This window comes from Ceratotherium simum, unplaced genomic scaffold, assembly GCF_057802395.1.
Source record: "Ceratotherium simum simum isolate JZ-2026a unplaced genomic scaffold, ASM5780239v1 HiC_scaffold_43, whole genome shotgun sequence".
In the NCBI taxonomy this organism is placed as follows: Eukaryota; Metazoa; Chordata; class Mammalia; order Perissodactyla; family Rhinocerotidae; genus Ceratotherium; species Ceratotherium simum.
In genome coordinates, this window is record NW_028261259.1 from 3,253,626 (window position 1) to 3,275,172 (window position 21,547).

Consider the following 21,547-nt stretch of genomic DNA (forward strand, 5'->3'; position numbering starts at 1 on the left):
AAAATATACATATGAAAAATATATATGTGTGTATATATGTACATATATTTATATATAAATGTATTATATAAAATACATTTGTATTTTATACAATTACATACAATACATATACATATAAAATGCAAATGTATATACATTTATATGTATACATATACATATGTATATATCCTGGCCTTTCCCTTCTTTTAAAAAGGAATCATTCCATACACTTTTGTACCTTGATGTTTTTCTCCTTATATTTATTGAGGATAATTATCTCTATAACTACCTAGAGATCTTATCACTTTTTAATGGCTGCATGATTCTTCACTAGGTGAATATCCCATAGTTTATTCAACCAGTTCCCTATTGATGATCATTTGTGTTGTTTCTACTCCTTTGCTGTTATAAATAATGTCACAGTGAATAGTCTTAGAGGAATATTTTAGTATTTCTGTATCTTTGAGATGGATTCCTAGTAGTGGGAATGATGGAGAAAGGATAAATATTTTTGCAGTTTTGCTTGATTATGGTAAATTTTCTTCTGTAGGAGTTGTACCCCAGCAGTGCATGAAAGTGCCTTTCCAGACAGACTTTCCAACAAAGGATTTTTATTGATCTGAAAGATAAGAAATAGTATCAGTATTTACCATCTACATCTCTGTTCTGTGACTAAGATCATTGATGATTCTACCAAGAGTGTTGTCCTTGAAATGGAAGTGGTGGAAACCAGAGTGTCCTGTGTTGGGGACATGAGGAAATGAGACACAGAATGCAAACACTTTGGCAGTGATGAGGGAGAGAGACTGGGAAGTAACTGGAAAGAAAACTATGCACTTAGGATAGGTTTATTTCCCCGCTACAAATACTGCATAGGGTTGAAATGGTGGGAGGAAGAGTCCAGGAGAGTGGGAGAGCTGGAAGGGGAAGGGTAGATAAGAGATCATCGATAGGCTTCAGATCCTAAAAAGGCAGGCGGGATGGAGCAAAGAACAGAGCTGCAGAGCACGGCCTTACAGAGAAGGGCAGACGGCTCCTGGTTTTTAACAGCAGAGGGAGGAAACCGTGGTGCAGGTTGTGATTTTGGTGACAAGACAGGAAAATGGACTCCTTAGGATGATTGCTTTGAGAAGTAAGAGGCAAGACCATCTGCTGAAAGTCAGAGTGTATTCATCGATACCTATTGCTGCATAGCAAATTATCTCAAACCTTAGTGACTTAAAACAACAATAACCATGTGTCATCTCACAGTTTTTGTGGTTCTGGAATTCAGGAGCAGCTTAGCTGGAAGGTTCTGTCTCAGGGACTTTCATGAGTTCACATCAAGATATCAGCTGGGGCTACAGTCACCTGAAGGATTGACTTCCAAGGTGGTTCACTCACATGCTGGCACGGTGGTGCTGGCTGTTGGAGGCCTCAGTTCCTCTCCACGTAGGTCTCCGCACCAGGCTGCTTGAGTGTCTTTGCAACATGGCAGTTGGCTTCCCTTAGAGCCAGCAGTCCAAGAGAACAAGGCGGAAGCTACAGTGCTTTCTAAGACCTAGCCTCAGATGTCACCTCCACAATATTCTGTTGGTCACACAGGTCAGCCCTAATTCAATGTGAGTGTGACAACCAGGAGGCTCGAATCATTGAGGGCTATTTAGGAAGCTGGTTACCATAGGGGAAAAGGTGAGGATGTGAGAGATTTAGAGACATTAGAGAAGGTATGATGAGTAGGAAGCTTCAGAGACTTGTGGGATTGTCCTACAGGGTCAAGAGCTCTTTGCGTGGTGGAGACCATGTTTTTCTGGAGGTGGCAACGTGACATCTCTTGTGCAGGCTGGCCTGCCCAGATGTTGCCACGGAGCAGGCAGATTATTGGAATCATGCTTGGTTGGAGTTCTGCTGTGCCAGAGTGAAGATAGGGGGTAGGGATAAGGAAATATGTTGAAATGAGACACAGTGGAATACAAGTTGGGTAAGTATGAAGTGAGGAGAGAAGGTAGTAGATGGACAACAATAAAGTAGGAGAGTGGGTAGACTGGAGCCATGTGTGGTAGAACACATGTCCTGAAAGGAGGAAATGAGTGAGCAGGGTAGATGTTTGGGAGTTTGGGTTCAGAGAGAGAAGTTTCTGAACTATTGTTCTAGATGGTAGAGCAGTGTTAGGTGATGACAAAGCCTGGGGTGGTGCCCATGTTAATGTGTGGCCAAGATGGATGGGGACAAACTCCTAATGCTGTGAGAGTCATCCTCATGGACGCTGACGTCATCCAAGTGAGGAGGGACTGGAGGTTGAAATAACAATGGGACTCAGGTGCCAAAGTCTCCGTGAACAGGGGTTGTAGCTGAGACTGTGATTGTGACAACCACGCGGATGGGAAGAATGTGCCCTGAGACTCAGGGAAGCCAAGGACTTAAAATGGGGGGAGCAGTAATGTATTGGTCACACCATTGGGGGCAGAAGAAGACAAGTTTTGCCATCACATGGCCCTGAGTTCATCACCCGCTAAGCAAAATAAAGGCCCAGTATCAAATATATTATGTTTGAAGGAGGACATGACGGACGGGCTAAGACAGATTCATCCTCAGTAACCTAGAGAGGGAGAGAGGCTGTGAATACTTTGTATTTTCCCATTTATTCCAGGGCCCTGTCCTGAGTGCTCTGTGGGGATAAGAGGAGGAGCATCCTGGTTCTCCACTGCCCTGTTGTTCACGAACATTTACTGAATCACAGGATGGTGGCCATGGTTCTGTCCCCAACTTGTGGTAAGTTCTTGGGTCCTTACAGCCCTCAGAGTCCAGGCGCTAAAGGCCCCTGCACCACAGGGGAGGAGGCTGAGCAGGGGAGGTGGGAGTGGAGCCCCAGGATCCATGAGGTCACTGATATCTGATTATGTGGTTCTTGGGATTTGGGACTTCAGTGGTTTGAGTGTCTGTGGAGATGTCACCTGTGTGGTGAGTGTGTGGGATCTTATGAATTTTACCTCTAATTCCTTCTATAAACTTGATGAAGTAACAATGATGTCCCTCCGAACCTCAATTTCTTTATCTGTGAAATGGGAATAATCTGTAAACAGAGGGCATCCCTGGATCTTGTGACTCCTTCCTTCTTCTCCAGCTCAGTCTCCCCTGTACCCAGCCTCTCCTCGGAGAGGATGCACAGAGGAGGAAGGTCTTGTTCATGGCTTCCTGGCAAGCTGGTTACTAGTAAGTCAGATATTCCTTTCTCCAGATAATTATTCTTTTGACCAGAAATTGGACTTATCTTTTGTGGCCTGGAGCCTCACAGGCAAACCAGGTCCTCAGGCATCCCAGGATCTCCGAGCATCTGATGGAGGGTGAGGGGCTGCCCAGAAAATGTCAGCCTATGTCAACATTTTTTACATTTTCAAAGCTTCCTCTGCGGTCACCGTCTATATTGTGTTCTGCTGAGACTTTTAAAGGAAAGACATGACCGTGTCCTGTACTCAAGTAACTTATGACGGCTACTAGTGATTATTTCTCTGTTTTCTGCAGTGTCCCAGCCTGTCAACCTTGGAGATTGAGAGAAATAAGATTACAGAGCCCACAGTCTTACTGGAAAAAGACAACCGTGTATGTGGTGGACATGCATCTAACCTTGGGAGTGGCTGGAAGTAAGTAGACTGGAGACGAGCATTGAGGGCTGAGCCTGGAAGCAAAGGAGAGCAGAGCTCAGCACCTGCCCGGACATCGTGTGTTTTGGGTTCCTCTTCCCTAGTTCTGTCATCCTCGGCCCTTTTCCTGTCAACATTGGTGAGGGTGGTCCTTGGCTAAGCCATGATGTTTGTGATGGTTTAAGACTTGGTGACCTTCGAGGATGTGGCTGTGGAGTTCACCCTGGAAGAGTGGGCATTGCTGGATGCTTCTCAGAGAACACTGTACAGGGATGTGATGCTGGAAAACTGCAGGAACCTCGCATCTCTTGGTAAGCCTGACATCATTCCTGCATTTATTTATTGACTCAGGTAACAAGGCTTTTTTTAATTCATGTAACATTCACAAAACAGAAAGACTGACCATTTTAACTATTTTAAATATACAGTTCAGTGGCTTTTAATAATGTCACAGTCTTGTGCAACCATCACCACTCTATAATTCCAGAACCCTTTTATCACACCCATGATCATTAAGTAGTTACTCCCCAGTCCTGCCTACCCCCAGCCACTGGCTACCACTAATTTACTTTCTGTCTCTGTGGATTTACCTATTCTGGACATTGTATATAAATGAATCATACAATATATGGCCTTTGGTGTCTGGCTTCTTTTGTTCAGCATAATGTTTTTAAGATTCATCCATGTTGTAGTGTGTATCAGGCTTCGTTCCTTTTTATGGCTGAATGTATTCCATTGTGCATATATACCACTTGTTGTGTATCCACTCATCTGTTGATGGACATTTTAGCTATTGTGAATAGTGCTGCTACGAACATTCATGTACAAATTTTTCCTTGAACAGTTGTTTTCAGTTCTTTCAGGTATAAACTTAGGAATGGAATTACTGGGTCATATAGTCATTCTATGTTTTAACTTTTTGAGGAACCTCTAAACTGTTTGGCAGAGTACCTGTTGTCTTGACATGAGTACAGCCATGTTTGGCCGCTCCGTTGACCTACAGCCACCAGCACAAACAGAAATACAAAGCTGCTTTCTGTGTGGTGGGAACTGGCCCTTCTCCCACAGAGAGAGTTGCAAGTTGTAACATTTCAAGGCTCTTGGAGCGTCGTAGCACGGGATGGACTGGCCATCTGTGCCGGGCTGGGACGATAACCAAAGAGAACAATACACGTACACAACTACTGGGCTGGGACGTTAGCCAGGGGGCTCAGTGCACGTACGCCACTGATAACCATTTTGTGCATGGGAACACTAAATGCTTGCTCTGCAAACTCTGTAATTGCTTACTCTGAAAATTACTGATGGTATAAAAACTACTGGAGACTGAGACCCGGAGAGAGTTCCACCTGTGGAAGGGACACCTTGCCCAGGACGTGTGATCCTTGCCCAGCTGCGTCGATTGACAGGGCTCTCCCGGCAGTGGGGCGTGGATGTCGTGAGTAACTGATTTGATGTGAAGTAATTGATTTGACATGAAGTAATTGATTTGATGTGTTCTCTTTTCGGTCAACCTGGTGTTTCTCTTTCCGGTTGATTTGTGTCATTTCTCTTCAGCCGATGTGGGTGTTCTCCCTTTCCAGTCGGGCTGATGTTTTTTTTCCCTCTTAATATTTGACCTATTTGATCTGTTTGCAGACTGTCGCCTTTACTATCCTCTACATAATAAAATATACCTTCAGTCCATTTGTTTGGAGTGGAAAGTGTCTTTTACGTCTCCGATCGAATCCCCGAACCTCTCATAACACCTGTGCACCATTTACATTCCCTCCCACAATATGAGAGGGTTCCAATTTCTCCTCATTCTTAACCACACTTGTTTATTTTCCTTTTTTATTTTTATTAAAGCCATCCTTATAGATGTGAAGTGGTATATATCTCAATGTGGCTTTTATTTGCATTTCCCTAAAGAATAATGAGATAAGAATCATCTTCTCTTATGCTTGTTGGCCATTTCTATATCTTCTTTAGTAAAATGTGTATTCAAGTCTTTTGCCCATTTTAGGGGGAACAGGATTGTTTGTCTTTTTGTTGTTGAGTTGTAAGAGTTCTTTATATCTTCTGGATGCTAGACATTTATCAAATATATGATTTGCAAGTATTTCCTCCCATTCTATGGATTTCCTTTTCACTTTCTTGAAGGAGACTTTTGCTGCATATAGAATTTGTGGGTGACAGTTTGTTTTCTTTCAGAACTCTGTTTATTTTTTTGTGTGTGAGGAAGACCAGCCCTGAGCTAAGATCTGCTAATCCTCCTCTTTTTTGCTGAGGAAGACTGGCCCTGGGCTAACATGCGTGCCCATCTTCCTCTACTTTATATGGGAGGCTGCCACAGCATGGCTTGACAAGCGGTGTGTCGGTGCGCGCCCGGGATCTGAACTTGCGAACCCTGGGCAACCGAAATGGAGCACGCGCACTTAACTGCTACACCACCGGGCAAGCCCCAATAATTTCTATCTTTTTGATGGTCTCTATTTGGTAAGAGTTCCATTTCCTTTAGTTCTTTGTACATGGTTTCCTTTATCTCTTTGAGCATACTTAAAATAGTTGATTTGAAGTCTTTGTCTGGAAAGTCCCTTCTTTGGGGACAATTTCTGTTAACTTCCTTTTCCTGTAATGGGCCAAGCACTTTTGTTTCTTTGCATGACTCATTTTTTTTGTTGTTGAAAACTGGACGTTTGGCATTATAGTCTGGCAATTCTGTAAATCAGATTTCCCCCCATCCCTAAGTTTTGTTGTTGTTGCTTGTTGTAGTTGGTGTTGTTTGTTTGGTGACATTTCTGAACTAATTTTGCGATGTCTGTATTAGTCATGTGTGGCCACTGAAGTCTCTGTTTTGTTAGCTTAATGGCCAGCTAGTGATTTGTCAGAGATTTCCTTAAATACCTAGAACCCAAAAACACACAGTCTTTGCAAAGGGTCTCTGTGTATATTTTGGAGCAGGCTTTCAAAACTCAATCAGGCGATTGACAACTCTGTCTTAGCCTTCACTTCCTGCTTGTGCAGAGCAGGAAGGTCAATCAAAGGTGAGGGCTTAGTGCCTTCTCAGGTCTTTTCGGAGCATGCACCCAGCCCTGGGTATGTGCGTGGTCTTACGTATACCTAGGAATATGTGGGAGCTTTTCGAAGCCTTTTTTGTCTGAAACATCTTATTCCCTGCTTTCCTCTTAGACTTTTTGGTTAGTCTTTTGTTTGGTTCAATGGTTTTCCCTTGCCCCAGGCAGCAGTGGCTAATACATTTAAATGTGTTTGGCACATGCCCCAGCCCTCCACCCTTCATAGCCACCTCAGCACTGAGAGAGTTTGGAGTTAGACAAAATAAAAGCAAGCCCTTTGAGCCAGTCATTCAGGGAGCCACCACACAGGTCAAAACAAGCAACCACAGCTCTTTGAGAAGAAAATCCGTTCTGCTCCCTCCAGTAGTAGGAACACAGGCTGCTGTCTTCAAGGTGACTGCCATGGTGGGGAACAGGTGATGGGCCAGGGTCAGTTAAAGTGTCACAGAGCTCTCTTACCAAATTCACTTCTTTGTTTTGATTAAGCATTCTTCTGGTTGCTGTAAACTTTTTATAACTCTCCAATGTTCCAATCAAGTTGATTCTGACAGTTTTTACCAGTTTATTTGCTGGTGTTTTGTAGAGTGTTGGACTTTGAGAGTTACCTACTCCACCATTGTCACTGACATCACTTCTCACAAGTCTTTCTTAAGCACCTTTATGTTCCTGGGTCTGTGCTAGGAATTAGGAATATGGTGGTGAATGAGGTCTGTGCTAGGAATTAGGAATTAGGGAATTAGGTCCCTACCATCCTGGAGCTTGTGGTCTAATGCCTTCCCTATCAACTGAAGATCTACTCCTTGGCCTGACTTCATGTTCTCCATGGATAAAAGCTTTGGGGCTTTTAAGTCTGTATTTGAAACTGGGCATGAACTTCTGGGACCAGTTATCCCCCGTCACCCTGGATATTGACTGAGGATGCTTGCATTTTTTTTTCTTGGTGAAAGATAGTTTTACTATATTTGTTAGAATTTAAGGATAATTGTACTGCTGCTCCTAAAGTCACACCTGCTCATCTATAGAAGTGTGGGCTTCAGTTCCATGGTGAGGCTTCTTGTCCCATGCAGAGTCCCCTACATCATATGTCTTTTCTCCATGTATAGGGAATCAAGTTGATAAACCTAGTCTGCTCTCCAAATTGGAGCAAGAAGATAAAGCGAGGACAGAGGAAAGAGGAATTCTCCCAGGCACCTGTCCAGGTGAGCACTAGGTATATATGAGTCTTTGTCAGGAACCTCTCTGGCCTGTGGCTTGACAGTTTGGAGTATTACATTAGGAAATGTCAATCAGAGACATTTGTAAAATGCCCTTTTTTTCCGACAAGAAGGCCAAAAACGTTTAGTATGAGCCTCCTCGTGGACCTCCTTTTCTTTTTCTTTAACTTTCTGTTCATTATCTCATACTTTACTTTGGCCTCAGAGGGGGGAAAAAGATCTCTCTCTTCCTTCTTAAATTTAAGTCTCATATGAGCTCTTTGTCTAGTTCCTTCTCACTTTACATTCCTGACAATTCCTTCTTTCCATCAGCATCAATCTCAATCTTTCTAGAGTCTTCTTTAATACAAACCTAAAATTTTCACACTCGTGTCCCTTTCATTGCAAACCTCCTGAAAATCTCTAACCCCTTCGGGTCTATCTTCACTAACATGTGCATTTTACCTTTTCTTCCCTTCATCAACTTAAATTTCTTTTCAATTTGTTTCGGATTTGGAGACTCTTACTTAAAGTCCAAGGGTTAACTTCTAAGCAGCATGTTTTTAGAGAAGAACAATCTAAAGGTTTAAAAATGGTAAGATTTCTGATTTTCCACAGTAGGAAAATACCATAAATTAGAAAAGCCACAAAGTTACCAAGGGATTCATTTTCCCAAGAAAAAGTTGTCCCTCTGGAGAGATACCCTGAAACTCTTGTGAATTTGGAGAGAAGCATAAGTTATCTCCAAAATTTTTTCTTCCCTGAGTGTTCACACAAGTAAATGTTTCCATAAATGTGACTCAGATATTGAGTGTTTCAAACATAAATTTGTCTTAAACTTATCAGAAGATGCTCTGTGAATCTGATAAGGACTTATGGCAAAGCATCCATCTTTTTTAACTTCTGAGAACTCAAACCAGCAGAAATCATATACAGGCACTCAAAGTGGCAAAAACACCAATTATAATGATGTTATACATAGCAGAATTCCTGGAAGAAAAATTCCTATGATAGCATTGAATATTAAAAATATTATAAATTATAGTTAGCATTCATTTCTTAATCAACAGGAGAGAAGTCATCTTGGAGTGAAACTCAACGAGTGTAATCAGTGTTTTAAAGTCTTCAGCACAAAATCTAATCTTATTCAGCACAAGAGAATTCATACTGGAGAAAAACCCTATGATTGCAATCAATGTGGCAAATCCTTCAGCAGCAGTTCTTACCTCACTGTTCATAAGAGAATACATAATGGGGAGAAACCCTATGAATGCAGTGACTGTGGGAAAGCCTTCAGTAATCCCTCATCCCTTAGACTGCATGTGAGAATTCACACTGGAGAAAAGCCCTATGAATGTAACCAGTGTTTTCACGTCTTCTGCACTACATGTATCCTCAAAAGGCACAGGAGAGTTCATACTGGGGAGAATCGTTACAAATGTAATCACTGTGGAAAGGCTTCAGCACGAGCTCCTCCCTTACTGTCCACAATAGAATGCATACAGGGGAGAAACCTTATGAATGTCATGATTGTTGTAGAGCCTTTAGGAAGAGCTCACATCTGACACAGCATGTGAGAACTCATACTGAAGAAAAACTGTGAGTCTAATGAGTGTGGAAAATCCTTCAGCAGTAGTTTTTCTCTTACTGTGCACAAGAGAATACATTACAGAGAGAAAGCCTACGAGGGCAGTGACTGTGGGAAAGCTTTAAATAATCTCTCATCTGTTAAGAAACATGTGAGAACTCACACTGGAGAAAAACCCTATGAATGCAATCATTTTGGGAAATCTTTCACCACTAACTCTTACCTTTCTGTGCATAAGAGAATTCATAATAGGTAGATATGAAGATAGTAACTGTGGGAAAGCATTCATTGATCTGCCATCTCTGGGGCATCTTCGGGACTCACATTGGATGTATAAATTATTTGTTGTGTAATAAATTATCCCTAAAATTTAGTGGTTCAAAACAACAAGCATTTATTATCTCACAATTTCTGTAGGTCAAGAGTTCAGGAATGGATTAGCTATGTAGTTCTAGCTCAGGATCTCTCATGAGAAGCAAGATGTCAACCAGAACTGCAGTCATCTAAAGTCTTTGGGACTGAAGGGTCCACTTCCAAGATAGCTTACTCACATCCCTGGCAAATTAGTGCCAATTGTTGGCAGGGGTCCTTCAGTTTCTCCTTATGTAGGTCTCTCCATGGTGCTGAGTATCGTCACAATATGGCAGCAGGTACCCTCCAAAGGAAGTGATCCAAAAGAGCCCATGCAGAAGCCGTAAGTCTTTTATGATCTAGCCTCAGAAGGCCATATTCTCTCTTCATCTGGATTGTGTTTGTCACCCAGACTGATCCTGCCACACAGTGGGAGGGAACTACACAGGATATGAATACCAGGAGACAGAGATCACTGGGAATCCTCTTGGAGTCTGGCCTTCAGTGAAGAAAAGCCTTCAGCACACCCTCATCCTTCTAATCTGATCAATATGGAGTAGCATTCAATAACCCACACGTTAACTCACTCTGGAGAGAAGCCTTCTAAGTGCACTGTATGTGGTAAAACCTTCAACACAAACTCTGACCCTACTGTGTGCCAGAAGATGACCTACTGGGGAGAAACCTAAAGAATGCAATGGCTATAGGAAAGCCTTCGGTGATAGCCCTAGGGAGTCATGTCACAATTTACACTAAGGGAAAACTCTATGAATATCATCAAAATGGAAAACCCTTCAGAGGACCCTCATCCCTTAAGACACACATGAGAAACACACTGCAGAGGAACACCCTGTATATAAGGAATGTGGAATGGCAAACACTGGCACTCTCCCCTCTAGTCTACACTGCTCTGTGCTTGGGGAGGTTGATGGACTATATCAAAGAGCTCATTTGCCTTAGGCTTCTGTTTGGGTTGGTCAGTGGGGAGCCCAGTTAGGAGATCAGAGGGTTGGAGGAGAGTGACTCCATGCCATGACTATATCCCTGCAGGAGAACTGGGGTCCGGGTGTTACCCTTGAGCTCTTCTCAGCCCCTGTGGTGCAGCTGTCTCCCCTTTGCCCACTATGACCCCAGACTCCCTCCCCTCACCTTTTCTTCCTTGCTCTTCCAGTGACTGAATATGCAGTATCCCTCTTTGGTTTCCCTACACCCTAGTCCTGTTAACATGAATCATTCTGGCCTAGTGACACATCAGTGCACGGAGAGCATACTGAAAAGTCTGTTCCATTTCCTACAGGGGCCCCAAATAATCAGGATTCATCACATCACTGACCTCACCTTCCACCACTCTCCTATTTGCTCCATCCACTGTAGCCATACTGGTCTTGCTGTAGCTCCCTCACGCCAGCACAGTTCAATGTCAGGGTCTCTGTACTGCCTAGACTGATATCCCCCAATGTAGCCACATGGCTCACTCTCAGTTCACTTAGGTCTCTGCTCAAGTGTGCCCTGAACAGAGAGGCTTTCATTCTCACTCCAGATAAATGAGCAAGTCTCCAATTCCCACATTTCTTATCATTATTGGGAGATATTCGTCTCAATAGCATGTATCACTTCTCGGTCTCCTACCTTTGAAGTGGTGCAGACTGTATCTCTCTGTATTTACCATATCCACCTGATGCTACAAATATTTAAGGCTAAGGTCTCTTTCTTGATTATAAGCTTCAGAGAAGAATCTCAAATTTTAGTATTTGATGGTATCTACCACACAGTACTTGCTCAATCATCTAAATTAAATAACTATCTGAGGACACAGAACTGTAGTTCTGAAAGCAGCAACAAGAGAGATGTGAAATAGCTAACAGAAGGTTTTCATTAAGAAAAGAGCCCCCTACTATTTTTGTGCCTTATGCCTCAGCTCTGAGAGATACTGTAGACATTAGATCCCAAAAGCCAGTAGCGCGTAATTACCCAGAACTTTTCACGTCTGTGTATTTTAATCCCAAAGATAACTTAGATCTCACTTAATCTATCCACACCAAGGAAACTTTTGAACGCAGTTTAACATTTACTTAAAGCTGACTTTTGACTAAGCAGTCACCTCATATCACAGGGACAGATAATATACTCTTAATTATGAAAAGCAATTTTCTCAGTCATTCATACATAAGAACTTGATTCTGGTACAAGAGATTCCTAGAGTACCTCCTTAAAATCTGTGGTTCTGACCAGTCCATTCACATGGACTGTATTACACTCCCAGAAGTATCCCTCAATACAGGTAGCATTTATTCAGCTATGCTTCCTTTTTTCTCCTTCCTCCACCTGGGACTAAACCACACAAAAACTTCAGCAGAACACTGAATAAACCTCAGGGTAAAGAACTGCAAAGCTAGGATGTCCAACACATTCTCTTTATTAGGAACTTGCACATCTTTGTTGGGGACTATGACCTCTGTAAAAAACCTTCCTCTCCATCATGCCTCTGGATACCATTTGTTCTTCCTTCTTTCCAAACTACGTCATTTCTCATCATTATCAAGAGGACAAAACTTAAAGAGCTCTGTGAAAACCTGCCATACAGCCCACTACTTTAGTCCAATAATTTGCCCAATTCTATTTTCTTTCACCTCACTTGCATACCTATATGCCCCATGAATTTAAATATACTCACTTCCTTGACTGTGCATTTAAACCTGGCTATTCCATTATCACCTCTAGATCATAATATATTTCTCCAAGTTAATTTATAATTTTAAAACATGGCAAGATATTGAATGACTCCAGGTAAATAGCTTCATATATATGCATATGAATTTAATATGCATACAAATCTCCTGGGAATATTGTTAAAATGAAAATTTTGATTCCATAAATCTGGGACACACAGGGGAACTTTTAGATGAAGGAATCATTCTGACAGTACTGTGGCGGAGAATAAATGATTCTATGCATTTGTCAAAGCCCACAAAACTGTGTAGCACAGAGTGTATGTAATACGTGCAAGTTTAAAAAAAATCAACCCATGTGACTGAGTATCCCAGGATGGAATGCAAACTGTGACAAATGAATCTAACATTATTATAAATTTATGATATCACCATACTGAAGGGGGTTGGGGGGCAGAAGCTAACTTGAGTAACTTTGGAAAACGGGTGTTTTGACTAGAAACTGTAAGGCTAAATATAATAGGAACTGTACACTGTACGTAAACACTGTATTCTAGTTGGTAAATTTGTTTCTTCTGTGAGAATAGCCTAGAAATTCTGCAACTGCTTTACCCATATGCTGAGGGTGAAGAGTATGGATGGTAGGTAGAGGATGGTGGGAACCAGGTTTCTCTGTTGGAGATAGAAATTATAAAGGAGCAAGAAAGGAAGGTTAGGATGAATCCTGTAGTTCAGGATTATAGCTGGAGACATCAGTACAAACTCAAGTTTACCTTAATATGTATACAGATGGACAGATACAGAAAGAACTATAGATATGCCGATATACGTGGTTTACTATATATACATATGTTACTAGCTCTGTCTGCTTTGTCTGCTGAGAGGGCCTAGAAGTAGTGACACCTGAGTAGCAATGAGCATACCCAGCACCCAAATCTGCTTTCTAATACCCTTTTCTCCAATAAAAGGAACCAGAGCTCTTTGGAGAAATGAGTGACTCTAGGGCAAAAGAATGGGAATGTGTAAAAAGGACACAGAAGCCAACTCGAAAGAAAGCTCACAATGGGCAAGGCTAGAACAATTTGAGCAACAAAATAAATTTATTGGATTATAGCCCAAAGTATAAAATACATATACATAAGTCCATGCTTATATAAATGAATGAGTGACTAAATGGGGGAGAAATGACTTCTCTACAGAAGAATTCCATTATAATATATGTAGATACTCCCTCCCAGCAGGAGATGGAACTTAATTCCCACTCCCTCCACCCCCTTGAGAGTGAGCCAGACACAGTCACTTGCTTCCAAAGAATACAGCATGGAAAGGGAAAAACAAACAGTAACTTTACAGTGGAGAAACCTGGCAAATACTACCTTGGCCAAGTGATGGACGTTATCATCAACAGTAATGTCACGTGGATATTATGCTCCCCATACGATGTGACTGGAAGAACACTTCATCTCTGTGATATTCGTGCTAAAAACTGATAACCCTAGTTTATCCTAACAAAAATATCAGACTAATCCAAACTGGGGGACATTCTACAGGACACCTAGCCAGTGTGTAAATGACTGTTAAGGAAATCAAACAAAGGCTAAGAAACTCTCACAGAACAGAAGACACTGGAGAGAGCTGACAATTAAACATAACATGGTACCCTGGGTTGAATCCTGGAATAGAAAGAGGGCATTAATGGAAAAGTCAATGAAATCCAAGTGAAGTTTGAAATTTATTATTTTTTTTGGTGAGAAAGATTAGCCCTGAGCTAACATCTGCTGCCAATCCTCCTCTTTTTGCTGAGGAAGACTGGCCCTGGGCTAACATCTGTGCCCATCTTCCTCCATTTTCTGTGGGACACTTGCCACAGCATGGCTTGATAAGTGGTGCATACGTCTGCGCCCAGGATCCGAACCTGCGAACCCTGGGCCGCGGAAGGAGAGCACGTGAACTTAACCACTACAACACCAGGCTGGCCCCAATAGTTTTTTTTTTTTATTTTTTTTAATGGTTATAAATCTGGTTTCTCCTTCTAGAGAATGGGACTCATAATACTGTGAACATCACAGGAGTTTTGTGAGGATGAACTGTGATAAATTCACATAATGCACCATGTACTGTGCACCATGCCTGGCTCAGTCAGAGTTAAGAGCTCAATGATTATTGGTTGCATTATTGTTTCTAGAGCAATGAAATGTACCCAGCCTCTTGATGGCAGGGCCTATGACACCGTTCTTTGGGAGTTTCCAGAAAATAAAAACGATGTATAACAACATCAGTAACAAAAAAAGCGGCAAGGTGCTGAATGAACCGCTTCATATATATGCGTATGAATTTAATATGAATACGAATTACTGGAGAATCTTGTTAAAATGAAGATTCTGATTCAGAAGGTCTGGGGTAGGGGCCAAGGTTTTACATTTTGAACAAGCTCCCAAGTGACGCCAATGCTGCTGGTCCAAGGACCAAAATTGGGGCTGCAACTTTTCTATTTCTGCATGTTTTTAAATTTTCCTTAAAAAATACAAAAAAGTTTTCTCCATCTATTCTTTATCTCTTCACCACAAAAAATACTCTTACTTTTAAACCCGACTATATCACGTGTAACCCACCAGTCGTCAAGATCTTAAATAAGCAACTATTTCAACAGGACAGTCTTCCCCGCTTATACGCAGTTTTGCCTTCCACAGTTTGTTACCTGCAGTCAACTGTGGTCTGAAAATATTAAATAGAAAATTCCCAACTTCGTAAGTTTTAAATTTCGTGCTGTTCTGAGTAGCATGATGAAATCTCGCTCCATCCCACCTGGGACGTGAATCATCCCTTTGTCCAGCGTATCCACGCTGCATAAGCTACCTGCCCATTAGTCACTTAGTAGCTACCTCAGTTATCAGATTGACTATCGCAGTATCACAGTGCTTGTGTTCTAACAACCATGGACATCATCTGCTTATGACATCCAACCATCAACATCATCATGGCTCAGTGATCCTCCTCATGTATTGTCAGAAGGTCAATATTAACCTAGCGCTACATCACAATGCCTAGATCATTCACCTCACTTCATCTCAACATGTAGGCATTGTATCATCTCACATCCTCACAAGAGGAAGGGTGAGTACAGTGCAATAAGGTACCTTGAGAGAGAGAGACCACATTCACAGAACTATTTTTACAGTATATGGTTATAACTGTTCTATTTTATTGTTGTTGTTAATCTCTTACTGTGCCTAATTTATAAATTAGACTGTATCACAGGTATGAATGCACAGGAAAGAATATAGTATATACAGGGTTCTGTATTATCCGCAGTTTCAGGCATCCACTTGGGGTCTTGTAACACATCCCCCGTGGATAAGGGGAGGCTACTGTATAAAAAAGGGGTAACTACACATTAATGTTTGCCCCCACATGATCTCATACCTATGTAGATAAAAGTAATGTCTTGCAAAGTCAAGTCATATACAATTCTCTTAGCCTTATCAGTTAAAAAAGCCTAAATACTTTACAGTAACCTAGATTAACCACAATCCTAGGAAATTGTGTGAAAATTTTAATTTGGTAAATTCTATTTGGAAACAGAGTATCCTATTACTAAGGCTCCTGCTTAACGATTTATTGAGTTTTCAAAGGGTAAGAAGCGATCTTAGATGATCTTAGATTTAGTAGCATATACAGGATATTTGAGAGAAAAAAGAGGAAAAGATGAAGAAAGCACATGCTGAACTGAGAAATAGGGAATAACAAAAAATGAGATGTAAGAGAGTCACACTTTCCTGCAATTAATGACATCACAGAAAATTTTAAAAACCAGTTTCCTTAACTCAATGACTTCTAGCCATTCTGGCTTTGTGATTTCACACTTTCCCATCCTCCTTAAAATGTTTCTTAACACAAACTCTGGAAATGTAAAAAATGACATTTGTTTTAAACTCTGAGATGACTGCACAATAAGCTCAACAAACACCATCGTAACTGGTGTTGACGTTAAACACTGTTCACATTTATCTAGTGAAGGAAACTAACTGATGTTGATGGCAAGAAATCTTTCTGTATGTGTGTACAGAAACACAATGTTTCCACAAATAGCATCCCATAGTAGAATTCAACAGGACACTAACAGACACACGGTGCACACTGCGCCCTGTGTTCACATTAACTCTGAACTGGTTTTCCTGAAATTTAACAGGTCATTTAGGCTCTAGGGCTTCTCAAAGCCTTTAAAAAGCCTTTTAAAACTCTGAATTTCTCAAAAGGAGATTTTCATTTAGAACACTTCCAGTGATCACATTCCCTATTCACTGCCTACCCAAAACACTTTAAAAGTTGAGATCCAAGGATTCTCGAACCATAAAATGATAATTAAAATATTTTCTATAAGCCAAGGAAATTGAAGTGTTACAGGTCAACAAAGCTCAATTGCCAGCTAGAGAGTAATTCTAAATGGTTAAGACCATTATAGCACATCACTAACAACCTTCCTCACCCTGTAAGAATTTTTCAAGAGCATAATAGATAGAGACTAATTAAAGTGATTCAAAGAAATTCTCAAATTTACATGGACAAACATATTATTAAAAATTTAATCTACAGGCAAGCAGAGAAATTCTTCTGAGTATTAAGCATGTATCAATCATCCAAAAATGAGCAAAATATGATAATATATTTCTGGTCTTTACCCATAAATCTAGTCCTGGAGTAAATCATCATTCAAGATAATTTTAAAATAAAAAATATCTACCCAGGATTTGAAAAATTTGGTTGCAAATAACAACACATCCACACAGTGAGGAACTGATGCTCTGAAATCTTCCCATAGTATCTTCAGAAAGCTTAACTTCAGTTACATAATAAACTTTGTGCTGAGCTGAAACTGATGTACAGGTGCATCCTGACCCAGATTTCTTAGTAAATAAGTTTCAAAACTGTCCCTTATAGCACAGCCCAAGAGACATTTTCCTATGTATTCTTCTTCCCTTCAGTCAATGGTTATAGAGAGCTTTCTACATGGAAAGAATCAAAAAACCATTTTTTTAGTAGAAAGCTAATTATATCAACCAAAAATGCTAAATGACTTCTTAAGTCTATTTCATTTCATAAACTTCATTTTCATAAAGGAAAAAAGAAACGCTAAAGCAAAAATACATTTAAAAATTCTAGCCAATAAAAATCAAATTTTACTTTAAAAACTATTTACAGTGTATATTAATTTTAAAAGGAGAGCATATTTCTCCTCTCATCACTCTATATTAACATTCATAGTTACTGAAACTTTTGTTGTTTGCAAGAAAATCCCTATGTCTATAAAGTTCACCTCCTCACTCTTTTAACTAACTAGGCACAATCTCCCTTCTCTGTACTGCCTTGTTATAAAAACTTTGGGGAGGGAGTCTCAGGGTTAGTAACAATGACAGTAGAGCAAAGGAAAAGGATAGCCTAACAGCAGTAAGGAAGAAAATGAAAGCAAAATAGAAGCAGGTCTTCCTCCTCCTGATAAACAAACACCAAGGCAGTTGAAAGAATTAGATAACTCGACAATCATACTTCTCAGAAGCACATACCTTGTATGGTAGAAATGGTGACTCAGAATAACTACAGAATATGCTTTGCAATTATTTTAAATGAGCATGCATTATAAAAGACTCCTGTAAGTAAATCTGCTTTCACAGGGTTTAACTTTTTTCAACTATACCATCTAATTTGACCTACTACTCACCTTTGCTTTAGATATGGCAGTAAAATATATAAAAGATTACTCGAACAGGTAAGCGGTCAGAACATAACAGCACGCGATCTCTCCGCATACTCAACAAGACGATTTACTCTCAAGAGGCTTACTTCCTATTTTCCAGGTAGTTTTGTTCCTGTGTCTCCTCTAGGTATTTCTACCTATCAACCATTTCACTGCTCACTAATGAATAAGACAATGCGGGACAACGTGACTCTCCTATTCACTTACTATAGTCAATATACCTGTAGAGATCTGAATCAAAACTGAGATTCAAAAGTCTTCTAATTTACCTCTCAACTCTGCTGATTCATAAAGTTTTAGATAACAGAGTTTGACTAGAATCATCAGAAACTCTGTTATCTAAAATTTTATTACACATTGTAAAGTGATAGGATGAAACTTCAAAATCATTTAGTTCAACTCTTAATTACTTTACAGTTGAGAAATCATTCAGAGAACTAGTTAGATGGTGTCAACTCAGGTTTTGTAACTCCAGACCAACACTTGTTCTGCTAAATCATGCTGCTTTCCGTTAACTACTCCTTCTTCTCTATGATGTTCTTGTTATCCAAACAGTGCACCTGTGAAAGCTGATAAACTCAAGTATTCCTAGAATGACCAGAAAATCCCAAGTCTCAGGTCAAATACATATACCACTGCTTCATTTTCTACCCCAACATTTTTTCTGAAACCCTCCTAACTGCCAAAACTTTCCTGTTTCTTGTCCATCACATTTCTCTATCACTATAATTAATGTTTTAGTTATCTAGTACCCTATGTTACATAAAACATAATGCTAATCATAATAAGCAAATATTGAGTGCTCATTATATCAGGAACTATATTAAGACCTTTGGATGTAGCATCTCACTTAATCCCCAACTTCAAATAAGATAAATAATACCGTAATCCCCATTTCAAAACTGCAAAAATCAAAGCCTCAGAAGTTAACTTTTTCTTTTTCTTTTTCTTTTTTTTGCTGAGGAAGATTGGCCCTGAGCTAAGATGTGTTGCCAATCTTCCTTTTTTGGCTTGAGGAAGATTCACCCTGAGCTAACATCTGTGCCAGTCTTCCTCTATTTTGTATGTGGGTCGCTGCCACAGCATGGCCACCAATGAGTGATGTACGTCGGTGCCCAGGAACTGAACCCGGGCCACTGAAGCAGAGCACACCAAACTTAACCACTAGGCCATGGGGCTGGCCCCAGAGGTGAAATAATTTGTCCTCATTCACAGAGCTAACCAGAAGTAGAACCGGGATAAGTAACCAGGCAGTCTCACTCCAATGTCCATATTCCTGATCTCTACATACGATAAGTATATATAACTACATGGACTTTATTATTAATATGCAGATAACTCAAAATTTGGGGGCTACAGAAGAATTTAAAGAGTCTTTGTATTTGAAGAGGCTTCTTTCACATTAAAATAGCTTAATATGGCTTATTCCCATAAACTATATCTTCCTTAAAAAGACATGGCCCAAGTAAGAACTCTTAACTCACTCATATATAATTAAAACTCAAATTAAAGAAAATAGGAGGAAAAAAGAGTTGCAACAATACTTTAACAAATATCCAGATCAGCATTGTCCAAAAGAACTTTTTGTAGTGACAATAATGTTTTCTATCTGCACCGTCCATCATGGTAGCCACTAGCCACATGTGACTATTCAGCATTTGAAATGTGTCTAGTGTGACTGAGTAACTGATTTTTGAATATTGTGTAATTTTAATTAATTTACATTTAAACAGCCACATGTGGCTAGTGGCTACTATATTGGTCAGCACAGGTAGAAGATAAAATGCCAGAAAAAGATGAGGAAAGAAATTCTTATTGCCTTTATTTAGAGAGTGCACTAACAGTCAAATCAATTTAAATCTCTTTTCCTACTTGTTCTAGCTTCAGTTATTAACCCAAACAATATATACCTCCAAGGAGATTTAAGTAACCCAAACTTCTATACTTAAATTCTTCTTTGTGTATCTCAAAGGAAAAAAATAATTAAAACCTGTATTATCAACAAAGCTCCTTATATTAGAAACTTTTTACTGTTTGGATACCTAAGAGGAAGAATTTGAACCTGAAAACTGCCATCTACTAAGAAAACTAAAAACAGTCACACAAGTTTTCCACTCTCTTCATAATAAATACTTGATAATAAAGTGCTTACCTTGATTCTCCACTACTGTTTCTAACACTTTCTTCATCACTGTGTCCATTCATTGCAAATATCAAGAAGTTTTAAAATAAAATATAAATCTTCCCAGTTTAAAAGATGAATATAAATACTGACTCCTCCTTGAATACCAAAAATTCACAGACGAATTTTCTTCAACATTCACAGGTTTCCTGGGACCCTTTTTGATTCACCTAAAGAAAACATATTAAGAAAATAAGAAAACTTCCTGTAGAGAAAAAGATAAGTCTATTTAGAACTTATACAAATCTACCTAGGCCAATCAGAAATACCTAGGCTTCCATTAACTACATTCCTGACTACTTACTAGAATTTATAGCACACCAGTGCTTATTTTTGACAGAAGAAATCAGAATATCTGCTGAGTGATAAAACTTTTAGACTAACTGCAGCTGTGTAGCGATACATATATACACATTATGGATAACTAGCTAACTAAAGAAAAACGGTAATATATAACATATACACACATTCCAAGAATAGAAAACGGAGTCTTATTAGATACTTTGTCAAACCAAGTAAGGGGGGAAAAGGTTACCTTTAATCAAACACTAATTCATATCACCAAGAACTTCATACACTTGAATGAGGCAAAGTTTTGAAAATGCTCACATAAGAACAGAAGAATAAAAGGGTATCATACAATCTTCGCAAAAACTGTACAGGTCAAAATAAATGTGTACTTTCACAGGTAAGCCGACAGTGGAATGATAAAATTTAAATAATATTTATCCAGGTTGGACTTGCGGAGATTCCATTAAAAAAAAAAGGTAATGGAATATACACTATGATTTTTTAAGTAACGGGTTTGGGGCAGAAATCACGGACCAAGACACAGCATTCCCACCTTTCAAGATTTCAGCACAACACTGGAGAGTCACCTACAAGCCATCCACGAATAAACAAAGGAGATCTCTGGCAGGGGAGGGAGAGGAAGAAGCGGGGGAAGGAGACGTCAGATCCTTCCCCAGCCAGAAAGGACCGAGATAGCCGACTGAGAGCAGAGCTGTCCTCCGACCTCAGCAAAGAGAATTCAGTCCTACGATGATCTCCATTCCACAAAAAAAGAGGAGGAAAACAGGCTGTTGCCAACTTCATCATAGCAAACTCTACATCTAGATCGAGATTTTAATTCTCCAGAGACTAAGGTCCAGTAGACT

At 40.0% G+C, this 21,547-nt stretch overlaps 1 long non-coding RNA gene and 1 pseudogene across 1 annotated transcript in view; one reads left to right on the forward strand and one right to left on the reverse strand.

Moving 5' to 3' along the window:
* LOC147911407 (uncharacterized) overlaps nucleotides 1-21,547 on the reverse strand; it is a 219,398-nt gene that overhangs the window by 60,455 nt on the left and 137,396 nt on the right. The window lies entirely within an intron of this gene.
* LOC147911411 (uncharacterized) lies at nucleotides 6,662-9,919 on the forward strand (annotated as a pseudogene).